Here is a 22187-nt window from a genome sequence, read left to right as displayed (position 1 = left end):
TGCTGCAGTAGGTGCACACTTACTGACACCACTGTCTTTCTGTGAGACCTTCTGGCATGTGCACGTTTTCTGGCTTGCTCAGAAAAGGAAAGCTCCAGGATGATCTCCTGTGTGCTGGGGAAGAGATGGAACCAGCCACAGGGCTGGCCCAGGAGGGGCTCTGACACAGCCAAGTCAGCTGGAAGCTCAGGGCAGAGACACCCTCAGGCAGATGGAAAGACCAGGGTGTTGCACAGCTCTGGGTCAGGAGGGCCAGTGCACTGGCACAAGAGAGATTCCCCAGGCCAGTGACATGACATTTGTCCCAAGGTGTGGTACCTACACCCAGCTGTCTCTCTGAGCAGCATCCCAGTAGCTCTGGGCAACTGACTTCCCCGGGAAACACAAGTGTGCACATCCCAGGGACCATAAGCATCCTTGTGGCAGGAACACCAGGCAAAGTGGTTCGTAGTGGTCAGGGGAGAGAGTAGAAAGGACAGAGCAGTATCCAGGCAACACTAAGACTACCCAGAAAGCACCCGTGCCCTCCTCACACCTGTAGGACAATGCTGAGATTTGTGTTAGGACCATGGGGAGCTGCCCTGTACCTCAGCTCTGCCACCCCACAGTGTACCCACACCCCCAAAGCAGTAACTCCTCACACTGGCTGGCAGGGAAGTGCAAGTGGCAGCAGAGGGACTGTGAAAAAGGGTCCAGAAGTTAGTGGGTACAGTAGAAATGCCCAGTGCATCTGGGCATCAGCTTGGGGAGCAGCAGTGAGGGAAAGGACACATGGTGTGGCCAGCCTCTTGAAATGCAGGAGACTTTTTTAGAAGCATGATTTAAAGTCCAAGTATTTTAAACACGTGTATAGATAAAAGAGCATACAGGTTATATGTACGTATAGACAATAGCCCACTGTACATAACTATATTTATATGTACCTACAGTGACTTCTTCTCTATGATGTACTGGTTATTATTTTCCTGGACTTCAGGAGAAATTTTTTTAATATTTTCTGTTTTTTTTCTTTACAGTTGCATTAGTAGAGAAGTTTCCTTTTCTCACTGACATTTAGATTCTCCCTTCCTTGCTTCCAAATCTAAGGGGATGTTGATGATTGGAGAATGCTGGGACCAAAATGAGAGGGAGCAAATCTGTGCTGACATGAACAGAGGATGAAATATGCTATAAAAAAGTCCAGCACCATGTCCCAATAACACCTTTAACTATTCCAAGTGCAGCAACTTTTTTTTTCAAACATTCAAAGGCAGTTTCACATTAAAGAGTATTATTGATTTTATATTGTTAATAGAAAATTACATGTATCTTTTCTGCTGTATGATTGATCACATCCTTGTCTGTTATTGTTGTATTCCTGTTCCTTTGCAGTCACTTTTAAGCATTCTTTTCCTAAAGATAAGGGACACTGTGCTGTTAAAAAAAATAGACAACAAAAATTCTGTGGGACACTCTGCCTCATATCAGTTATCAAGCTTCTGCAATCTTGTTTCCATTAAGAAAGGACAGCTCTACTTGCCTCTGTGCTGTGTGGCCTGACTCTGCTCAAAATTAAACTGCCTGCAGTCTGTTGACTAAAATGTATGCCAGTGGGAAAACTGGATTTCATTAAATACCTGTTTCTTCCTAGGAAATCATCTTATTAAGTGCTTAAATTAAAAAAAAATGAGAGCATTACAAACTATTTTTCAAATCCTGAAGCTTTTTCCAGGTAAAAAAAAAAAAAAAAACCTTTCTCAACCCTGTGCCTCCAAGAACTACAACTCCTATTTCAGGGTCTGGCCCACAGCCACACTGATAGCAACACTTCCACGAGACTTGCAGAGTGGTGCCCTGGTCTGGTGCCCAGACTCCCTGACAAATCAGGCAATCTCAGTAACTCTGTCCCAGACAGCCTTGAAAAGTGAGTTACAGATGCTCTGCTAGAGGGGTAGGAAATGGCTGGAGACATTGTCTTTCATTTGCCATTTTCCTACTTTGCTCTCTTAGCAGCATTGTCCTTTTTTTTGCTTAAATGTTCCTCCAACATACACCCTCATGGCCAGCTTAGTGCCCAGCAAAAGCAAACAGGGATGATGGCAGCACCCGCCTCAGGGGCATTTAATGAGCTACAGAGTAGTCTCACAAGTGGCACCTCCAGCCTCCAAGAGCCTCAGCACAGGCAGGAGGAGCACAACACTGAGATCTGTGTGTGGGTAAGTGCTCCAACGTCCCAAAGGCCAAACAGCCTTGAAAAATTCAAGTTTACAAACAAGTTTAGCACCTGCTGTGATACAGTCTGGCAAGATGCTTAAGAAATAGTGTTGTTTACCACAGTATTATTTCCCTTAATTACAAGGTGTTTGAAAGGAACAACATTCAGGCAATTTGGAGGACCAATTTTATGAATACACTGAGGAAACAATTTCTTGTTCTCTGCTACACTGCTTTCAACACCCTAGGCAGGTTGGAAATTTGATGTGTTTGCCATCATGCTTTTTATTTCAGAACACAACCAGGTAGGAAGATCTTTTTAAGAAGCAAGTGAAATATCAGGATAAGGAAAATGAGACCATTTTGAGCTTTCATTGATTTGGGGAAATAAATGCACAAGGTACTGTCTACTGCCCTGAAAGGTTCCAAAAGTGTTTGCTTATTTTCAAAAAACTTGTGGTTGTATCTCCCCCACATCCTTGTCACCCTACTGTTCCCCAGCCCGCTGAGAATCAACTGTGAGATCTGGGAGAGATGGAGAAAGAAATCACGGCCTCCACTTCGAGATGCCGCAGCTCCCTCCCCGTCTCCCGTCCAGGATCCGCCTGTGGCGCCTCTCCGCGCCGCCACTGGGGAGCAGCAGAAGGCTGCAGGAAGGTCCTGCCTTGTGCTGCTCTCCCAGGCTCTGCGAGTTATCCATGAGTCCTGGAGGCAACGGAGAAGGAATTCGGGACATCCCCACCTGCAGATGCCATAGCCCATACTCAGCCTGACAGCAGCCCTGTCGCACATGCCAACTTTCAGCCTCACAGCTTGTCACCAAAACCTGGGACAAGGTTGCTGCAAGAAGGCCAAGCCCAGGTTTAGCTGAAGACAGGATGGTGAGGAGCAAGTCTCCTTGCCTGGCTCTGGGGTTCTGATCCTTCCACACCAGGAGCAGGAAGGGAAAATCACTGCCAGCCTGCACCAACAAGGCAGAAGCATGTCTCCAGGACTGCAGGCATCCAGGGCTCTGTGAGATAGCTGTGCTAAGAGGACATGAGGGATCTGCCACCTGGTGAGATAGCTGTGCTAAGAGGACATGAGGGATATGCCACCTGGTGACACACACATTCATCTCTTTGTAGGCACACATACATATTTAGGCAGATGCCTGTACAGATTCACACATGGATGTTGAAGTATAGTTTCCAGTCCTTTGATACCCTGCTTCACTGAGGTGTCTCCTGCCAGGCAGGTCCATGAGGTCAGTGTATCCTGGACATGATATTTAGAGCAATGTAAAGTGCTGCTGTTCCCCATTGCTGCAGGGCTTGGCCAAGAGAGTGGGAAGGTGAGCAACTCATCCCTGAGCAGCTGAGTGTCCCCTGCACAGAGTGGGGAGATTGCCTGCGAAGATTGAGCCTGTGACTGGAAAAAGGGCAGCATTCACTGCTGCTTATAAGGACTGAGATTCAAGTCATCATTATGGAAGCCTTGTCAGCTATCCTGAGCAGTGGCTGACCCTTCACTGTCTCCTCTGGGCTCACCTCTGTCTCCCACCCTGCTTTCTGGCAGTGCCTCCACTCTTTAAAGCAGTCACAGTGTCACACATTTCTTGCTCACCCCTCCAGCCAGTCCTGCTTTCAGTCAAGATGCCACTTTGGACCAACATGTTTCTAACTTTTGTGACGAGGGTCTGGCAGTTTTTTCCTTTTTCCAAGGAAACAAACAGCTGGACACATCTTGCGCTATTTGAAAGAAAGTAAAACTCTTCAGAAACAAAAGGAAAAACAAAACAAAACAAAAAGCAGCACTTTTCCTTCCTGTTCTGTTTTCCATCCTCTATTTCGTAAGTCCAAGTTTTTCCTTGTCCATAGCCTGCCTCTGGTGCTGCACACATCCCTTCAACACAAGATGAACAGCCCAGGTAAAGATGCTTTCTCACTGTATCCCCTGGCTGACCTCATTGTCTAGCAGAGTAAAAACTCAAATAATGAGAAAAGGCCTTTGTCTTCCAGAAGCAGCCAAGCCAAAATTGGTCTGTCATCACACATCCCTGTTAGCATCACATCACTGTTTTTAGCTGCTTAGTAAGGCATACCAAGAAAAAGAATTGTTTTTGTCATCTCTCTCTAGATGCATTTAACTTCACAAGAAAACATCTGATTCATCATTGCTTGGAAAACTAGCCTGGCTTTAACACATCCCCAGAACAGTTCCTTCCCACCCACCTTTGATCAGATTATTTCCCTTTTTTTAGAAGGGAGTTTGGCTTTCTGATTTCCACTTGCCTGCAGATATTTCCTCATTCTCTATATAATGAAGGCTGCATATGCACTTGGCCACTAACATGAGGCTCAGCTGGAGCAGGCAGCAGATACATCTTGGCTTCTTCAACCCACCCATGTGTGCTCCCTCCATGAACATCATGGTGCAGGTTGGGACCTAGGTGCACTGGTTCTCACTCCCAGTTGGTGTCGTGGACCAGGATGTCCCCCTTGTCTCACAACATTGCCCTGGAGCCACTGATTCCTGCTCTCAGTGTTCGCACTAAAGCCTCACCTACTTTGGTTGCTCCAGGCCTGGGGTGACAGTGCAGCCCACTGTGATGTGAAGCACATGCTGAAGCCACTCTTGAAGGAAGCAACAGCAAATCTCATCTTCAGCCAGCACTTTTCAGGGTCACTTCTTTAATGACTGAGCAGTACTGAGAGCTGCAGGGAGACAAAGGAGGCTATAAACCAGGCCAATCTGCCCTCCTCTCAGGCTATCACCAATGGTCTCACTTACTGCCAGTGAAGCATTATAACCCAGGGACAGCCTGTGCTCCACATATTATCCCCTTTCTTGTTTCCTGAGAAGCTTTGAACAAAATTAAGGGGAAAAAATAAAGCCACAATGAAGAAGAAATTATGCTTAAGGAAGAGAGAACTGGGAAAAGGTGCAGTTCTCTCTGAAACCTCACCCAAGTTTCAGTGATCAGCATTTCTTGAGCCAGACATGGTGTCTCCATCTAATAGCCCTTGATGGCTTTTTCTTCAAGGTATTCCTTTTTGAACTCTTGCAAACCTCAATATCCTGCAGTGGAGACTTCCTCCTCTCAGTTCTGCACTGTGGAAAGAAACCAGCTCCCCCTGCTTCCTTATAACAGGACACCCAGGAGCTTAACTGGGTGAAAGACAGTTCCTCCTTGCCCTCTCACATCTGCCCTCTCAAGGCTCAATATACCTACCCTGTTCACGGTGTAGAAACCATCCCAGACCTTTAAAAATCCTTGGTACTCTTTGGCTGTGGGGAGACCCTTGCTGTGCAGAGCATCTGAGACATGGGCACATACTGACTGCAGATAAACTGCAGCATTTCCATTTTGTCCCTTTCCTAGACATTCCAAAGCCCCATCTCAGACAGGACAGGGGTTATTCCATGCCTTGACACCCCGAGAGCTGCAGCCAGCAGCCAGGGGTCTGTGAAATAGGGCAGCCCTGCTGCAGCTGGCATGTACTTGCACAGCTTCCTCTGGGCGTCCTGCTGGGGCATGGTGTGGCCAACCCTCACTCTTCAGCCAGAAGTGGTGCTTCCCACCTTGCACCATCAGCCTGGGTCTGAGCCCAAGCCCAGTGCAAATCCCAGATGTAGGATTTTGTGTGTAGGAGTACTCCTTACATCCCTACCTGTGTGTTCCTTACCTGCTGATAGCAGGAAGGTGGGCAGTTGGAGAAAGAAGAGCACCAGCTCAGGCAACTGCAGCTGTTAGCTGCTGAAGGGTTGACATTTTGTCATGGGCTTTGGTATGTGCTGCATTTAGTCTTTATGGTTGAGTGTCTGCCTTGAGCCTGGAACCAGCAGAGAAATCCCAATGTTGAAGCAAAGGGGAGGAGCACTCCATGAAAATTTGATGGGAGCGAGAGACATAAATAGACAGGGTTTGTATTCCTCCCTGGAAAAACACTGCATAAATCCTTCTAACAAGATTCCAAAAGCCTTATGCAGGACAGGCACTTTGGCTTTATTTCCTGATTCACAGCAGCTTTGCTCTTTGCCAGATCAAACTGCACCACACAGAGCTTCACACTGACTCAGCTTTTAGCCCCATGGAAAACACTGCTGCTGCAGTACTGTCCAAAATCAGGCACCAGGGGGCTGGGGCTGCATGCAGAGCATCTTGCTTAATCTCATGAATACCAGTCCCTACAAAAATAGAAACAATTGCCATCTCATAGAGGAGCTTGCTGTATCAAGTTCCTAGTGCTCGCAGCAACCAAGTTAAATTAGTATTATCTTCGTGGCTGGCAAATTGTTTCTTTCCTGTAATGTTAAATAAATAAGGGACTTCTTTTGTGTTTTGGTGAGGTAGGAGGTTTGGATTATCTTCTTACCTTTATGACATACTGTGCCCACTTAATTTTTTGCATTGATGACATGGAAAATGTCTTTGAAGCCAAAAAATGCAGTGTGTTTTCCATACATAGCAAGTATGTTGGCAGAGAGACTGGTTCAGCTAAGCAAGCAGCCCACATTATTTAAAACAATCCTAAAGTCTCCAGAGCTTAACATCTGGGACAACTCTGCCACTGCCATGTCAAACTCACTGGGATGAGACTGGAAAACAAGTGGAGGAGAGAGCCCTGTAGCCATGACTCTGACACTGCCTCAATTTCTCATAAGAAGTATTCAAATGGGCTTTCTGCTTTAGAGGCTAATTCCCCATCCCAGGGCAGGGTTTTAATTTCCAAGACGTAGGCTTTCTTTCATTTAACTGCCAGATTTTCAATTTAATCAACTTCTAATGAATAAATGCAAATGATTTTGCCTACACTACTGCTCACTATATTGTCACGGGTGGCTGTTGGTAAGATGCCCCAACAGCTCTCCCAGGAAAACCTGAGGGAAGATTTTTAAATCTCCTGTAATCTGTCTTTTCCAGTGGGATGCCCAGGAGCTACCAAGGTCCTGATTTTTAAAGTATGCGAGGCTTTTCTCAGAGACTGGCAGTCTCCCAGGAGGTGCCCAAATGCATGGGGAAGTGCTGACATCCACACTCTAGGGCACAGCCACCTTTCTGGAAGCAGTCTGTCTCTGCATTTTTCCTTCAGAGCAATGTAGGAGTGTCAGCATTGAACATTTGTTTGTTCCTTTCAGGGACTGTGCTGCTAAATCCTGGCACATAAAGCACTTTGCTCATTTTCTCCTTTCAGGGTGGCACCATTTTCTACCCTGTCCAGTTCATTCTGGTTTAACCCCTTTTCCTACAAGCACAGGGTGTTTGATACTGGTCAGTCAGCCTAAGTCCCTTTCTTAAAACCTTTTAAACCCACAGGTCAACAGCCAGCCACAAGCCAGAGTTAGACCCAAGCTCAGGGTCTCCAAAATATCCTGGTTCCAGGAAGATCAAGCCCAGCAGAGCCAGCAGACTGCCTGGCAGCACCTCACCCCATCTCTGTAGTGCTATCAAACAAAGACCTGGAGCATCAAGGCAATGGGCTACTGGCTCTGCTTTCCACGGGACCACTTGCTTTTCTCTTGCCCTGAGCACCCCTGGGATGTGCTCTTACCTTAGCAAAGGAAGAGCTTTGCAGGGAACAGTAGGATTGAGACCTTCAGCATGCCTCTCCTGCAGTCAGTGGATGCTGCCAGTCCCTTTGGAAAGCCCTGGGGTTGGCTGCAGCAATGTATCTACTGCAAACTAGAGCTCTGGGCAGCCACAGATTGCAGCACCTAGCACAAATACATGGCCCAGCTACATTTCTTTTCTGGGAAACAAAGATGTGTGAGCCTTAGGACTATTACTATCAGGCTGTAGCTTCATAGGGGTGTAGCTGTGCTGATCCAGCTAAATATGTTCCCTGTGGCCTTGTGGCTTTTTGGCAAGGGGCAGATGACACCACCACAAGCAAACAGCACTTCCTGAGGTGGCTGGGAGGGAGATGGAGATAGCACATGGGATGCTGTCATACAGGAGATGCTGGCTGTGATTGTCATTGCATCCCTCATGGCTGGGGTGAGAATCTGTCCTGAGTAGGCTCTGGTATGGATGTACCAGGATAAAGAGAGGGCAGCCCAAAATTTCAGCATGTGTGAGCTGTCCACACATCTAATGTATGCCTCACCACAGTCTACAGCTTCCTTACATGTGGAAGAGGAGGAGCTGGCACTGATCTCTTCTCTGTGGTGACCAATGGACAGAATCTGAGGGAACAGTATCTGAGGGGAGGTTTAGGTTGGATATCAGGAAAAGGTTCTTCATCCACAGGGTGGCTGGGCACTGGAACGGGCTTCCCAGTGAAGTGGTCACAGCACCAAGCCTGATGGAGCTCAGGAAGCATTTGGACAACACTCTCAGGCACAGGGTGTGATTCTGTTCCCTGCAGGGCAAGGAGATAGACTGGATAATCCTTTGTCATTGCCGTCCAACTCAGTATATTCTATGACTCTGTGATTCTATGATATAAATTACCTTATTCAGGAAGAAAAACTACATATTTAACTTTGCACCCACCATCAGGGCCCCCATCTCAAATTAAGGCATTCCCAGATGATAAAAGCAATAAAGGAGGTAGAAAATAATTGGGAAAAGCTCAAGGGCTGTAAAACCTCCCCCCTATTAGCTGCACTTGAATACAACCTGCCAGGCTTTTTGGTCTTTCAGAGATAACCCTGGGGTTACACACTCAGGAGCTCAGTCTGTTTGAGGCTGCCAGCACCTCCCAGCCTCAGTGAGAGCCCCAAAGCCAGGCAGCCTCCAGAGCAGAGCAGAGCACAGCACAGCCCAGCCCAGCAGGCATTCCAGAGGCCATGGTAAATAACTGTGCCTTATTAAAACAGCCCCAGCCTGGCAGCAAAGAGTAAAGCAGCAGGAGTGAGACTTTGGTCTTGCAGCACTACCATGAAACCAGTTGCCAGATGTTTCCTTGGGTGTATCTGCCTGCCTCTGGAGGAAGGGATGAAGCAAGATGCTCAGTCTCAGTGCAGACACTCGGGGGTTGGTGTTACCTAGCTGCTGCTGAGCCATACCAGCCCAGCAGGGCACAAACATTTCACTGATGGTACCTGAGAGACAATCAAGCACCAGCCAAGGCCTGGATCCCAGCAGGATGCCAGGGAAAACCTTCTTCACAGAGGGGTGTCTGACGTCAGCCACCCAAGAGGGACATGGGATCCCGGTGCCTCCTCTCTCCAGCTGCAGCTGAAGGTCTGGTAGGGGTCTGTGCTTACTTTGTGCTCCAGGGCTGCACAGGTACAGAGCTCACCACATTCTTCAGCAGCCCTGCTCAGCATAAATCTGGTACTTGTTTCCATCTGAGGCCTAGATATAAATTTGGAAAGTGTAGAGGCTCTTCCCAATCACTCTGCCTGACTTCAAAACATTGGCAAATAACTTATTAGTGCAGTATGGACTAGATTAAAACATTGTAATATATGGTATTTCTGTGAGTGTTGGAATTAGTGGAATTTATTAGAAGTTTAATGCACTGCCTAACAATTCAGTACTTTAAAATCATGTGAAAATTATCATTGAACATTATAGAATACAAGAAAATACTAAGTTCTGGAAAGGAATATGAGTCACATAGGGCCAGAGCTGCTAAAGAGCACAGTCACATACTCACCATTTCTATGTGATCAGCAGCCAGCACAAACTTCCTGCTCCCCATGCAATGAGGGAAGGGGATGCTCCAAACCAGGCAGGGAAAGGCCCCACTGGGTCCTGTACCACCCACCCCAGGGGAGCCTCAAGACCCTTCTGTAGATCCCCTGTTTCACTGTCTCAATCCTACCTCTGGGCAAAGCAGAGGGACTTCTCCCATCAGCTCAGCACTGGGCAGAGTTAAGCTGATTTAGTCAGAAATTCCTGAATGCTTCATTTCTGGCTTTTGGCCACACTCCTTTCCTGCACTCTGTGGAGATAGCAAAGCTTTCTACTGCTTCATTCAGCCCTTGTTTCACTTTGCTCTTGGACACCACTACATGGGGAAGAGAGAATGGAAGCAAAGCAGGCCAAGAGCAGATATATATGCTGGGATACTGTTTGCAGTTGGTTTCCCAAAAATTTGAGTTTGTGGATAGGATTGATGGCCGAGAATTTTCAGCATGTTTACATTGCATCTCCACTGGATATGAAATGGGCACTTTACTCAATTGGATCTTAGCCAGCCTTTCAGCCTCTGCCGAGCTGGAGCTCCCACATTCCTCTTGCATTTGCAAGAAGGGAAATTTGGGTTTCTGCTGCTATCCTCCAGGCCTGCCTAGAGGAAAAGTCTGCATTAGATTAAACTCTGTGGTGACAGAGGGCCTGAGGAAAGGGCTGCACAGAGGCACTTGCTTAAGGTACAGCTGCTTGTGCCTGAGGTGGATCAGCAGAGACCTCCCAGGAAATCCAGACAGCCAAGGAAAAGGAAATCTTGCAGTGCCCAGAGGGGTGACAGGCAGGCCACAGTGCTGCTTGCTGGAGGCACCTTCTGGAAGGCATCTGATCACCATGTTTGTTTGAAGCCTGGAGCTAAGACTGAACTAATAAGATATGAGCCCTGTGCACTCGAAAGAGCACCCACCACCAGCACAGGGGACTTGGCAACAATGTCCATGGAGCACAACTTTGTTGGCTACAACTGCTCAGCATGAGCACCCACTTGCTTTTTCCTCCAAGCCAAATCTAGAAAAAAAAAAAGAGAGAGAGAGTTTGAATATCCTTTTTCATAAGATGAAAGGAGGAGCAAGATAAGGCCAATGTTTACTTATAGGTTAAATAATAGTCTCCAATACTGATATGGCACAGTGGCTGGCTGCCACATTGCTTGGTGCTGGGCTTATCTAACACGCTGCTCCCAGATGCCAGTCCATGCCTGTCTCTTGCAGTCTCTAGCATGCTCAAGAAAGGAGTTTGCCTTACCTTGTGCTGGGATATCTCAGATAAGCAAATAAAAGAACTCAGGAAAGCTCAGGAGCTTCTTTTGGATGATCTTTGGTCACTGTCAGACCCGGTCACTGAAACAGAAACTGGGTCACAACCTTTGGTAAAAGCAAAACCCCATCCAGCATAGGAAAGGCAAACCATGAGGGAGCCTCCAGGCACTGCTCCATGCTTTGGAGCTAAAATCTGACTTTGATCTGCCCCTGAATTTACACCTTGCTCTGATGGCAATGTCTGGACTGGCTTTGGGTCAGACACTTCAGCCCAAATTCCAAATTGCCTGTGGACAGGACGACTATAAACAGCACCACAGAGACCTGTGAGACACGGAAATGTAGAAAAAACCATCTTTTCCCTCTCCCTGTGATGATCCCCAAACTAGGCCAACAGAATAGCAACTCATGATGAGAATGCTATGGCTGGCTGTATCTCCAACATCTCACCCAAGGAGGCAAAGACTGAGGCTGGGGAACTTGGAAGGGCAGCAGGGTGGGCTGTGCCTCATCAGAGTCCTGGGACATCCCAGAGGGAGGCCAGGGAGGGCTGTGCACCTTCTGGGGGCCTATCAAGGTGGCCAGGCTTGGAGACCTCTTAGATGACAGTGACAGCAATGTGTTTGCATTTGACACATGGGGCATGTGCCACACAATTCAAAGGGCTGTGTGGTGTGCATGGCTGGGCAGGCAGGGCCACTCTTCATCACTCAAAATTCCACGGAGCCTGCTCAAGCTCTGGGAACTGCTGGGGAAAATGACCCCCTGCTCCTGCAGCTCTGTGTAGGACAGGCCAAGGGCAGTCTCCACAATGCCTTTGAGACAGAGCACATGTCACTTGCCCCATGTGAGTCTCCTTGGGAGTGAAATGTGACACTGAGTGTGCGGGGCAGGTGTCATCTCCTTGCATACCAAGCCCCACTGCCCCAGCCCATGTATCCATATGAGGCTTTCCCCAGCTGCCCTTATTCCTATTTCAGGACCACTTGCATTCCTGGCTCTTATCAGGCTTTTTCTAGACACGTGAGCCCCTGGGCTCAAATGCCACTAGCCCACATCTGGGCCCTTCCCTGTCCAGGCACTGAGCCAGCTGCACAGAAGCTGGGGTGCCAGTGTTGACAAAAGGGTAACTTTTGGATGATAATTTGGTTTTTTGCTCAGAGAATCACAGAAATCACAGACTCTTAGGCTGTGTCTTCTCATGGTCCTGTGTATTATCATTTCACCTGCCACAGGGTAGGCATCTTTGAGTTTTATGTCATTGCTGATCACCAGTGCATTGGCTGCTGGTCCCAGTGCTTCCAGTACAGCATGGTTGGAGTTACCAGAGCTTCCTGGGTTCCCCAACTAAAGCATGTAGGTGGGGAAGCATCAGGATGGCTGTCACTACTTGTCTCCACAGGTGATTTCAAGCTATTTGGAAACCCCCAAAAAACTGCCAGTTCAGCTCATGACCAGACTTACCAGAGTGGTGCTGTTAATTTTTTGGCTCCCTAGCAGCCTTGGTACTTTTAACACCAAATATTCTTGTTTGTGATTGCCTGATCACCAAAATCAGAGAATATGGCTTTCACCTGTTGAGTGTAACATTTAGAGGGTATTAAAAGACACATAGATGTGGTGCTTAGGGACATGGTGTAGTCCTGGATTTGGCACTGCTGGCTTAAGGGGTGGACTTGACAACCTTAGAGATCTTTTCCAGCCTCAACAATTCTGTGATTCTACACAGGAGCCCTCAGGTAGGGAGGAGTTGGGCTGTCTTGCTCTCTGCTCTGTATCTGATCCTCTCTCCCCATAGAGTTTTGCCTTCTGTGAAGATTTTTAGGGAGAAATTCCAATATACCCGTGACACTGAGTAAGCTTTTTTGTGAAATCTTAAGCTCAAGTGTTGTCCATCTCTCCCCTCACCCTGTCTGGGAGAGAGCTATGGCAGATACTTGAAAAGAAAGGCTGGGCAAGCCTGTAGTAGTTTCTCTTCTGATTACTTTCCCAGCCAGGTTGATTTGCAGATCAAGGATTTCCTGGAAAGGTGGGAGTGTCTTTGCAGACAACAGTGGCATTTTTGATTCTGTGAAAATATCTGGTCCCTTTTTGCATCACATCAGTTTTTAGTATCCACAAAGTCCTGTGACAGGGAGTGGCATATTTTATGTACACCTCCTTTACAAGTGGAAAAAATAAGAGTGGCCTCTTGATAGCAGCTGATGGGTTGACAGGATCCCTGATATGATCTTCATTCATGTAGAATTCACTTCATTCAGAGTGAGTAGTGAAACAAACCAGCCAAGCTTACTTAAGACTGCAGTGCAGATAGCAGATGAGCATGTTATGGGGAACATTGGTGCCCAGCAGGAGCCCATCTGGTCTGCAGCAGGAGCTAAGGCAGGCAGGAATCTCCAGAGGTGCAAGAGTCACACTGTGGGCAAAGGTCTGTGAGCCACTTCCCTTGTGCACAGCCTGCAAAGAGGCTTAATTGCTTCATGCAGAATAAGATTTCTCTGTATTAGTGAGGGATGCATGTGTTTACCTAGACTAGGATATCTTGCCGGATATTAAATGTTACATTAAACACGCTGATACATGAGTTCTCCATGTCTTGTCTGCCTCTCATCATTCTGTATTTGCTCACTGTAGTAAATAATCTTAATTTTAAGCAGTGTGGGGTTTGCCTGCTCCTGTGAGAGCATTGCTCCACTGAGAGAGGTCTGTGAACTACCACAGACTGCATCAGGGGCCTCAGTAGCCATCAATGCTTTCAGGGGGCAACAGTTTCAAACGGGGAAATATAATCACACAATCATGGATGGATCCGTGCAGAATGGTGCTCTGTGTGTCCCATCCTCACTCCTTGTGTGAGGGACACTCACAGTCAGTTCAGGATGTTTGGGCCAAGGCAAGGTTGGCTCCCAAGGATGCAGGTGTGACCCCCTCTCTGGGCCATGTACTGCCATCCCATTGTTCTGGAGCAGTGGTTTCCATCTGTCTCATCAGAGTTCCCTGTGTTGCAGAAGTGCCTGTTGGCTCTTGTCCTTTCACTGGGCACCTCTGAGAAGGTTTGGCTCTGCGTTCACTGTCTGTCTCTCACACAGAGTGGGGTACTCTTTGTTGTTTCTCCTCTGGGCTGAAGAAGCCCATCTCCCTTGGTGTCTCCTTACACGCCACATGCTCTGGTCTGGTGGCAGCCCCTGGGCTGAAGCCCGTCACCATTTATCTCACACTGGGGACACAAACTGGGCACAGTGCTCCACATACAGCCTTGGCAGTGCCTGGCAGCAAGGAACACAGCCCTGAAAATGATTTAAGAGACTCACACTTTGGAATGACATGGAGAAAGCAATTAAACCAGGAGTGCTGTGCATATTGCAACCACAATGTCTGATCATAAGACAATAACACACCCTTAAGGGAGAGTGAGATGCAAAACAAAGGAAGTCCACTCAATAAATAGGATGTGTGCTCATGCAGATAAGAAATGCTGAGGGCCAGCAGCACTGTGGTAGGCAGTGGTCAAACCTGTGACAGACTATGCACTGCAGCATCCATACCAGATGGGGACATTGCTGCCTTTGCAAAGTTGGTGTCAAATGTCCTCCCTTCCCCGAGGCAGCTGCTTCCAACCCTTTATCAAGAGATTTGTTGTAATTATATTATTCAACTTTCGATATTACAGATTGCTTTGCACTTAAGTCCTAATTTGAAATTTATGCTTTATATTTTCAATTATGAATTGTGCATTGTAATTATGTACAAGCATTTTTATTGCCATATAATAGATAAATAAGTATTTTCATATTTGGAGGTGTCAAATGGAACATATTCCCACCCCTCCATTACCCAGACTACAAGGCAGCAATAATCCAGGAGTAGTGATGAACTTGGCCCCCAGTCAATGTGAGAGCTGAGGTTGTGAGCTGCCAGTGACTCACATTGAGCCAGTTCCACATCAAAACCCCTGGGTTAACCAGGGGCCACTGGTTGCTATTTATAGCTGCTCTAGCTCACGTTTAAGCAGAGGCTTGAAAAATCTTGGAGGCGGTTGAGTGCCAGGGTAACTGTGTCCTGCACATGGTTCCCTGGACAGGAACGGTGCAAAGCCCCAGCCGTGCTGTTGCACAGGCTGGGTCAGCCCTGGCTGCCAGGGAAGCCACAAGCAGCTTGGGTTAAGCTGTTAATCAAACAGTACTTGGTTATTTAATTTGATTGAGCTGACTCTGCCTACCTCTTGGAGGACCTAAGCAAACTCCTTAATGGAGCAAACCCCACTACAGGCACAACACTAGAAGCTGTGGGACCAAGGGCTTTAAAGGCTGTTCCAAAGCTGTCAAACAGCTCAAAACCAGCTCACATCAGTCACAACCTGAGGTTCATTAGGCATTGTAAAGACTCACAAGGAGAATCCACCCAGCAGAGGGAGGGGAACCAACCAGACCTTGTAGGAGGCAGTCAGAAGACTGGACTTGAGTAATTTCAAGACTAAGCAATCATAGAGAGCTGAGAAAGCTGGCAGGGGGTTTGAGGTGAGTCATTGCTCTGTGGGTCAGCCAGCTTAGCTATACAGCCCATCTCCAGGATGTGACAGCAACTTCCTGTCTCTGGGACGTGCACTTGAGGAGATCCAAAGTGCTCTGTGAGTCTCAGATGATAAGGTTGCAGCAACCAGCCTCAGAAAACAGTATTTGGTCTTTTCTGGGTTGTTGCCTCACTGGGAGCCTGAATATCACAGAAGAGTATGTTCTGAAGTAACCCTTAGATGAATGGAAATAATTAGACCAGAGTATTTGGTAGTGTCTGCAGTTTTTCAGCACTGCACTATGAGTTTTGATGGAGTGGTACTACTCAACATGGCCTATTGTGGCCCTTAGCTTTTGGGCAAAAACACTAAAGTTATCATGGCAGTTCTGGAGGTGAAAAAAACCAAAACCCAAGGTGTTTAGCTGCTGTGCACTGTTTCACCTCTTCTAGATTTCTTTCTCCTTCATTAGGAGTAGATAAGTCTGCAAATTCAATTCCTAGGCTATTTGTGGTGACTTTCAGAACCATAATATTTATTTCAACTTGGTGATTTTCCTGCAGCCCCCAGCTATTGCTGTTTTTTTACAGTTTTGCTGGTGCCACTGGATTCAAACCACTATAAGCTGGTCTTCTATTTACAAGCCAAAGACCTTCTTTTTCACCAACTGCTGTGTCTGCACCATCTTGACTTGCTTTCCAACACTTTAACTTCTGCTCAGGAATCAGTAGCATTCAGGGAAACTTGAGGGACACCACGCTGTTTGTCTTACTTTTGGGAGGAGGTTGCACTTTTTTTACTCGGGTTTTCAGCCACAGCAGGGTCCCAGTAGCTGCTGATGAAGGGAAGCTGAGTAGATCAGTAACATGAGATGAGCAAAGACTAGAGGAGGAGGAGAGCTGAAAGAGACAGATAAAAATGCTCGCAGGCTCCGTGGGCTTGGGACATGAGCTATTCCCAGCCATCAGCATTGGGACAATGCTTACTGTACCATTCAATGGCCTGACTCCCTGCTACCCAGGCAGAGACAGAGGCAGCCTTCCTATGAATAGCAGGCCTGCTTTCCAGAGCCCGTTAGAGTTATTCCTGCCCTGGGTGTGCCTCTTGTCTGCAGGCAAATTTCCTAAATTCTGCTTTATCCAATCCAAGTTTAGAAGCCCTGGTTGTGGTGCAAAGTCACTGTGAGGTGCAGATGAGATTAGCTGGATCATGTAAGATCAGGCAGGGAGAGAGCTGTCTCTGCAGGATCCTAGTTCTCAGGAGACAAGGCAATGCCAGGGCACCTGCAGACACTGGAGGCATTTGTGTGCTCCAAAACTGGGATCTCAAGTGACCTACTGAGTAGCATTTATTGTGCAATTTCAGAAGTACATGATCCCCAGATAGGGGTAATTTTTGCTAGGAGTAAGTTTCTGCAAGAAGGAAACTTCAAGATTCTGGTTAATTGGATAAAAATCCTTGAATAAGTCTTGCCCACACGGGATTAAATTAAAACTTCCAAATAAAAAGGCAGATTACACTTGAAAAACATTTTCAAAAAATGCAAAGGGTGATAACTGGAGCAGCTTCAGCTGACATTTCCCAGTACCGTAAGCTTTTATCGCAGACATCGCCTTTGGCACTTGCTCAGGATACTGTTTAAAAGTCAGGCATCTTGTCCCTGTTGATTTTCAGACTTGCTATAGTGAATGCACAAAGGCAGGCAGGTCCAGAAAGCAACAGATCCCATCTTTCATTGACACTAATCTTCAGATGAGACAAAATGCTTCATGGAGAGATGGACCAGCAGAGAGCCTGGATCCTCAGAGAGGCTCAGCTGAAGGGTATGAACCCCTGAAAGGAGCTTAGGATCATATTTATCATCAAGAACTACATGCACTCATCAGTCTGGCTTTTTCTCCCCAGCCTTCCTCTGCATACAAGTGGCTTTCAGGCAAAGCTCAGCCTCTTGCACAAAGATAAGTCCTCTGAGTCCCCAAGCCTGGATACATACAAGTTCCCAAGACAACTGCTCCACCAAATAAGGTTTGCAAACTTTGCAGGGCACCAAAGTTAAAATATATATTGCTTCACCGTAAGTTATGCATCTAGGACAGGTTCAAGTTCAGCCAGTTGGATACCTGTATGGTATAAAAAAGGCAAGCTGTCAATGCAGCTGGGCTGATTCAGCCTGCCTGAGAGGAGCTGAGCATCTCTCTGGATTTGCAATCACACCAGTGTATCCACTGAAACAGCCCAAATTCCTTTTCATACTCTTGCCACTCCAGCCCAGCCCTTGCTGTCTATCTCCTGCACATGGGGAATTTGGAGGATTTGAGGTTTAGTCCAAGCTGTGTCTTTATGCTCCTTTCTTTCTTCCTTCCTGTTTACAGCTTTTGGGTTTTTTTTACACATAGTATCTGCCCAACCAGGTACTCCTGGGTTCAAACAAACAGCAGAAGGGATGGGAAACCACCATGTTTCTCTAAAACAGCTGAAGCATAACAAAGAAAAGTTTCTGGGAGGTCAAACCAGACATTTCCACAGTGCATGCTCATAGAGGAAGGGAGGCTCTCAAGAAAAAAAAAAAAGTTGCTGCACTGCTTTATGCAATCTTGGGACAGACAACCAACCTCCTTTCTATTGCTATGATTTTTCCAGAACGACGCTGACGAGAATGAATTCTGTAGACTGCAGGGAGGCAATGTCCTTGAGCAGCTTTCTGAAAAGAATATTATATGTGTTGAAAAAGCAGCACCTTTCTCTTCCTACAGGGACTCACCCCTCTTGGGTCCCAGTCTCTGGAGAAAAAAAATTTTTAACTTGGTACCCATTCCCACCTTAGCACTGATACAACATTTTCAACAAGCACATTTTATGTCAGGCCAAGGACTCCTCTCTTTGTTGTTCCTGTCTGCCTGTCATTTGGTTTCTGTACTGTCATCTGTCTCCTTGTGCTGTCCTTTGAGCTCTTCCTTTGCTGAAAGCCCATTCCCCTTTTTCTCTCTAGTAGCAGCCTTTGTTGTGGCTAATTTGCCTTCATTCATTCCCCCATATTTTCCCTTTCTTTGCAACAATTTTAAAGGTCTCTTTTGTTGGGCATTTTTGATATTAAGAACCACAGTTTTGTAATACCCAGTCTTTCTCCATCACACACACCGATACCAGGCCAGGCTTTGTATCTGGCCCCAAACCATTTTTGCTGTGCATGTTGGCCTGCAAGGGCAAGTGCCATGGTCTTCAGTGGGCAGAGTACACATTCCTCGGTGTGTTTGACCATGGGTGCACACGAGATCCAAAGGCAGCCATGCCAAGATAAATACCCCTCCTCAGGCCTGCAGCCAGAATATATTGAAGCAACTCCTCATTTCTGGATAGGAGAAGCAGTGGGGCCTCTGCCCTGGAGCACAGCTCCCCAAAGCACAGTCAAGAGCCTTAGCCAAGACTGGGACTTCTTTGATACTGCCTTTGATTCAATGGGGTACATTGAATGCTTTTTGCTTAATTGCCTGGGACAGACACAGGAGTTGGAGACCTATGGTAAAAAAAAGGGGAAATCCCATCACCCAACAGGACTTCCCAGGTCTGTCCTTTGGTGAAGCTGTGTTTTCTATGACACTAGAGAAGCCGGACTGGGAGCTGGGAGCTCAAGGAGCTCCCAAGCATTACATCAGGCTTCAGCACACACAGATGATGGTGAGAGTCACCAAGTTGACTGCAGTTACCAAGCTGATGGGAACCCATGTTTCCTACAGCTTTCTGTCACGTTAGCCATAGCTGGCCAAGGGGCTGTCGGTGCTGGCTGGCCAGCAAGCACACACATTGATCAGTGGCTGCTGGCCAGCTGGCCTCTGCAGCCAAGCCCTGCTCTGCTTTTGGCCAGCAAGGATGCTCACTGCATCTCTCCTCATCAGCTTTTGAGTCTCAGGAAACCTAAAAGGGGTGGGAGGGGACTGCTGACTTGGGAGACAGCATGAGATATGGGAAGGGGTGCCCCATGGCAGCAGCCCCTGCACAGCTCCCTGTTACATCAAGCACTCTGCTGGTTTACAGCCCTTGCCCTTGAGCCTTGGCCCTGCAGCCTGATGTGGTGTGGACACATTGCACAACACTCTTGGCAATGAGTGGCAAAGCCCCTTTCCTGCAGGGGCTGCCCACAGGCCGGCTGCTGGGAAGTTGAGCTGTTGCTGCAGCCTGCAGATTCCCAACATGGAGGAGAAGATGCTCCATGCACCCATGTCTCCAGCAGAGCACTGAGGAGGTGGCAGGATCAGGAAGGGTCCCTGAGGACCTGTTCAAGCCTGCTGGTAGAGTAGCTCTTAAGGGAGCATGGCAAGGGAAGGAGGGCCCCTCTGGAGGGTTGGAGAAGCTCAGCCTCCCCTCAGGCAGCAAACCAGCAGGGCTGCATCCAAGAGGTGCAGGAGTCCTGTACCAGGATGTGCTGGGGTAAATACCCATTGAATGAGAAAGAAAAGCCAAGGGAGACGTGATGGGAAAGTGGGACCCTCCTTCCAGAGCTGTCTGTCATGGATGGGACTAGTTCTTACAACACTCCCCCAAAGAAAAGCAACGTGCAGCCTATTCCTCATGCCAGGGAACAAGCTTGTCTCACCCCCCTGCAAAGCAGGAGGGGTGTGGGGAAAGCTGTGGGGAAATCACAAAGATCACTGCCCAAGGCCCTAGCACCCAGCTAAATATAGCCACTATCTTGGCTTCCCAGAGATAAGAGCCTGTGTCCACAGTCTGCCACACTGCCCTGCCCAGACGTCCACCTACCTTTGCTTCAGGGGCAAACACAGCCACAGTTGTGCAACACCCTGCCTGATCACAGCAAACGGGCAGAAATGCACCTGAGCCAGCTCATGTGCATTCTGTGCCTGGCACTGTGGGCTGGCTGGGCAAAGCCTGCACAGCCCAGAGCGATCCTGCATCTCCCTCATCACCTCAATGGTGCCCAGCTGCCAGCAATGTGCAGGAGAAACTTGTGCTGGACCACAGTGACAAGTGTCAGTCAGGCTGGAACTTCCACCACTTTTGGGGCTCATCCCATTAAGTCCAGCACTTCCAGCCAAACCTCTCTGCACCAGTGACGCCGAGCCAGGGTGTAGTGGCTCTGCCTGGAGAAGGGGAGGCAGCACTGCAGGGGTTCCACAGGACATGTTCACCTTATCCCATGTCTGTCTCCTGGGGAAATCTGAATATGGGTCCCTTCATCTCTGCTGTAAACCGTGTCATTAAGTAACACATGCTAAAACCCCACCATACCCTCAGCACGTGAAATATTACTGTAAATCTGCAGAACTCCTGCAATGGGTACATCTTTCAGCTCTCTCTCCCCAGCTTTAAATCCTACCATTGGTTTTATCAAAAAAGAATTTATGAAACAAAAAAGTGTGGGTTTTTTTCCCCAACAAAACCCTTTTGCCTTGCAGAGTAATAAGTTTTTTAAATGGCAACTTACAGCAGGAAGTCTCCAGCTTTAACAATAGCTGTCTATGTTTCCACAAGTTAATGGAAAACAAATGTTGACACTTCAGTCCTTCTTTCTGCTCTGTAAGGAAGGTGAGAGAGAGAATTGCTTGCAGCTGTGCAGTTAGAGGCCAGATGTGGCACAAAAAGTATCCTCACTGCTACCATGGGGAGAAGGCAAATGCACCATCCCTACCTCCCAGCAGGCTTCCCAGTGGGGGTGGCATTTGTCCACAGAGCCACTCCCCTGACAGGGAGGCCAGCTCCATGCATGCTTTCCAAATTATTGAGGACACTGGGCTCTGTGCTGACATGGACTTGGGAGCAGCCCAAAGAAAGGAGAAGAAATGGGAACTGGAGGCAGGAGGACAATTGGGAAGACCCCTTGGCCCAGCTGGCCCTGCAAACCAGTCTATGACAGAGCATTGACTCACCTGGCAGATGCTTCCAGCTCTGCACATGGGCTGGATAGGGACTCCCATGGAGCTGGTCTCCTTGCCAGCCAGGCCCTGTTGGTGTTTTTCTCCTCATGGACGGAAGCCACCTCTAAAAAAAAAAAAAAAAAAAAAAAAAGCTTTTTTTTTCCCACTGCACATTGTAAATATTGTATGGGAGGCAGATTTTTGAGTGTCCTCTGGAGACTTCTACCCAGGGCCAGCACAGCTCCGGCCCTGTGGCTGCAAGACAGGAGTGTGAGAGTCACCCTCCTCCCCAGCTGGCCCTGAGCACCCAAACACCCTGGGCCGGCTCTGGCCGGCACCCAAACACCCAGACCGAAGACTGGTGCCCCCAAAAGGCTCTGCTGTCTCAAGAGCACATTCCCGAGGGTTTAGCTGCTTACCTGTGGCACCTGGAAAGCCTACTCTGCTCTCCCCAGTTTTGACTCCTCAGTTCAGGAAGGACACTGAGATGCTGGAGCAGGTCCAGAGAAGGGCAACAAGAAGGTGATGGGTCTGGAACATAAATTCTTAGAGGAGCACCTGAGGGAGCTGGGAGTGTTTAATCCGGACAAAAGCAGGCTCAGGAGAGATCTTAATCACTGTCTACAAGTACCTGAAAGGAGCCTCTCCTCGCAGGTAACCCGTGACAGGACAAGCGCACATCGTCTTAAGCTGCAGCAGAAGAGCTTTAGGTTGGACATTAGAAGGAATTT

General features: G+C 47.9%; 1 long non-coding RNA gene across 1 annotated transcript; it reads right to left on the bottom strand.

Moving 5' to 3' along the window:
* Positions 1 to 1741: 1741 nt before the first annotated feature.
* On the bottom strand, positions 1742 to 21517 carry LOC113459177 (uncharacterized). Its single transcript, XR_003380122.2, has 3 exons — positions 21469 to 21517; positions 21027 to 21116; positions 1742 to 10825 (listed from the first exon to the last, which is right to left on the bottom strand). It is a non-coding gene; the product is annotated as an uncharacterized LOC113459177 (long non-coding RNA).
* Positions 21518 to 22187: the final 670 nt, after the last annotated feature.

Source organism: Zonotrichia albicollis, chromosome 5 (assembly GCF_047830755.1).
Source record: "Zonotrichia albicollis isolate bZonAlb1 chromosome 5, bZonAlb1.hap1, whole genome shotgun sequence".
Lineage (NCBI taxonomy): Eukaryota > Metazoa > Chordata > Aves > Passeriformes > Passerellidae > Zonotrichia > Zonotrichia albicollis.
This window is presented reverse-complemented; position numbering and strand designations above follow the sequence as displayed.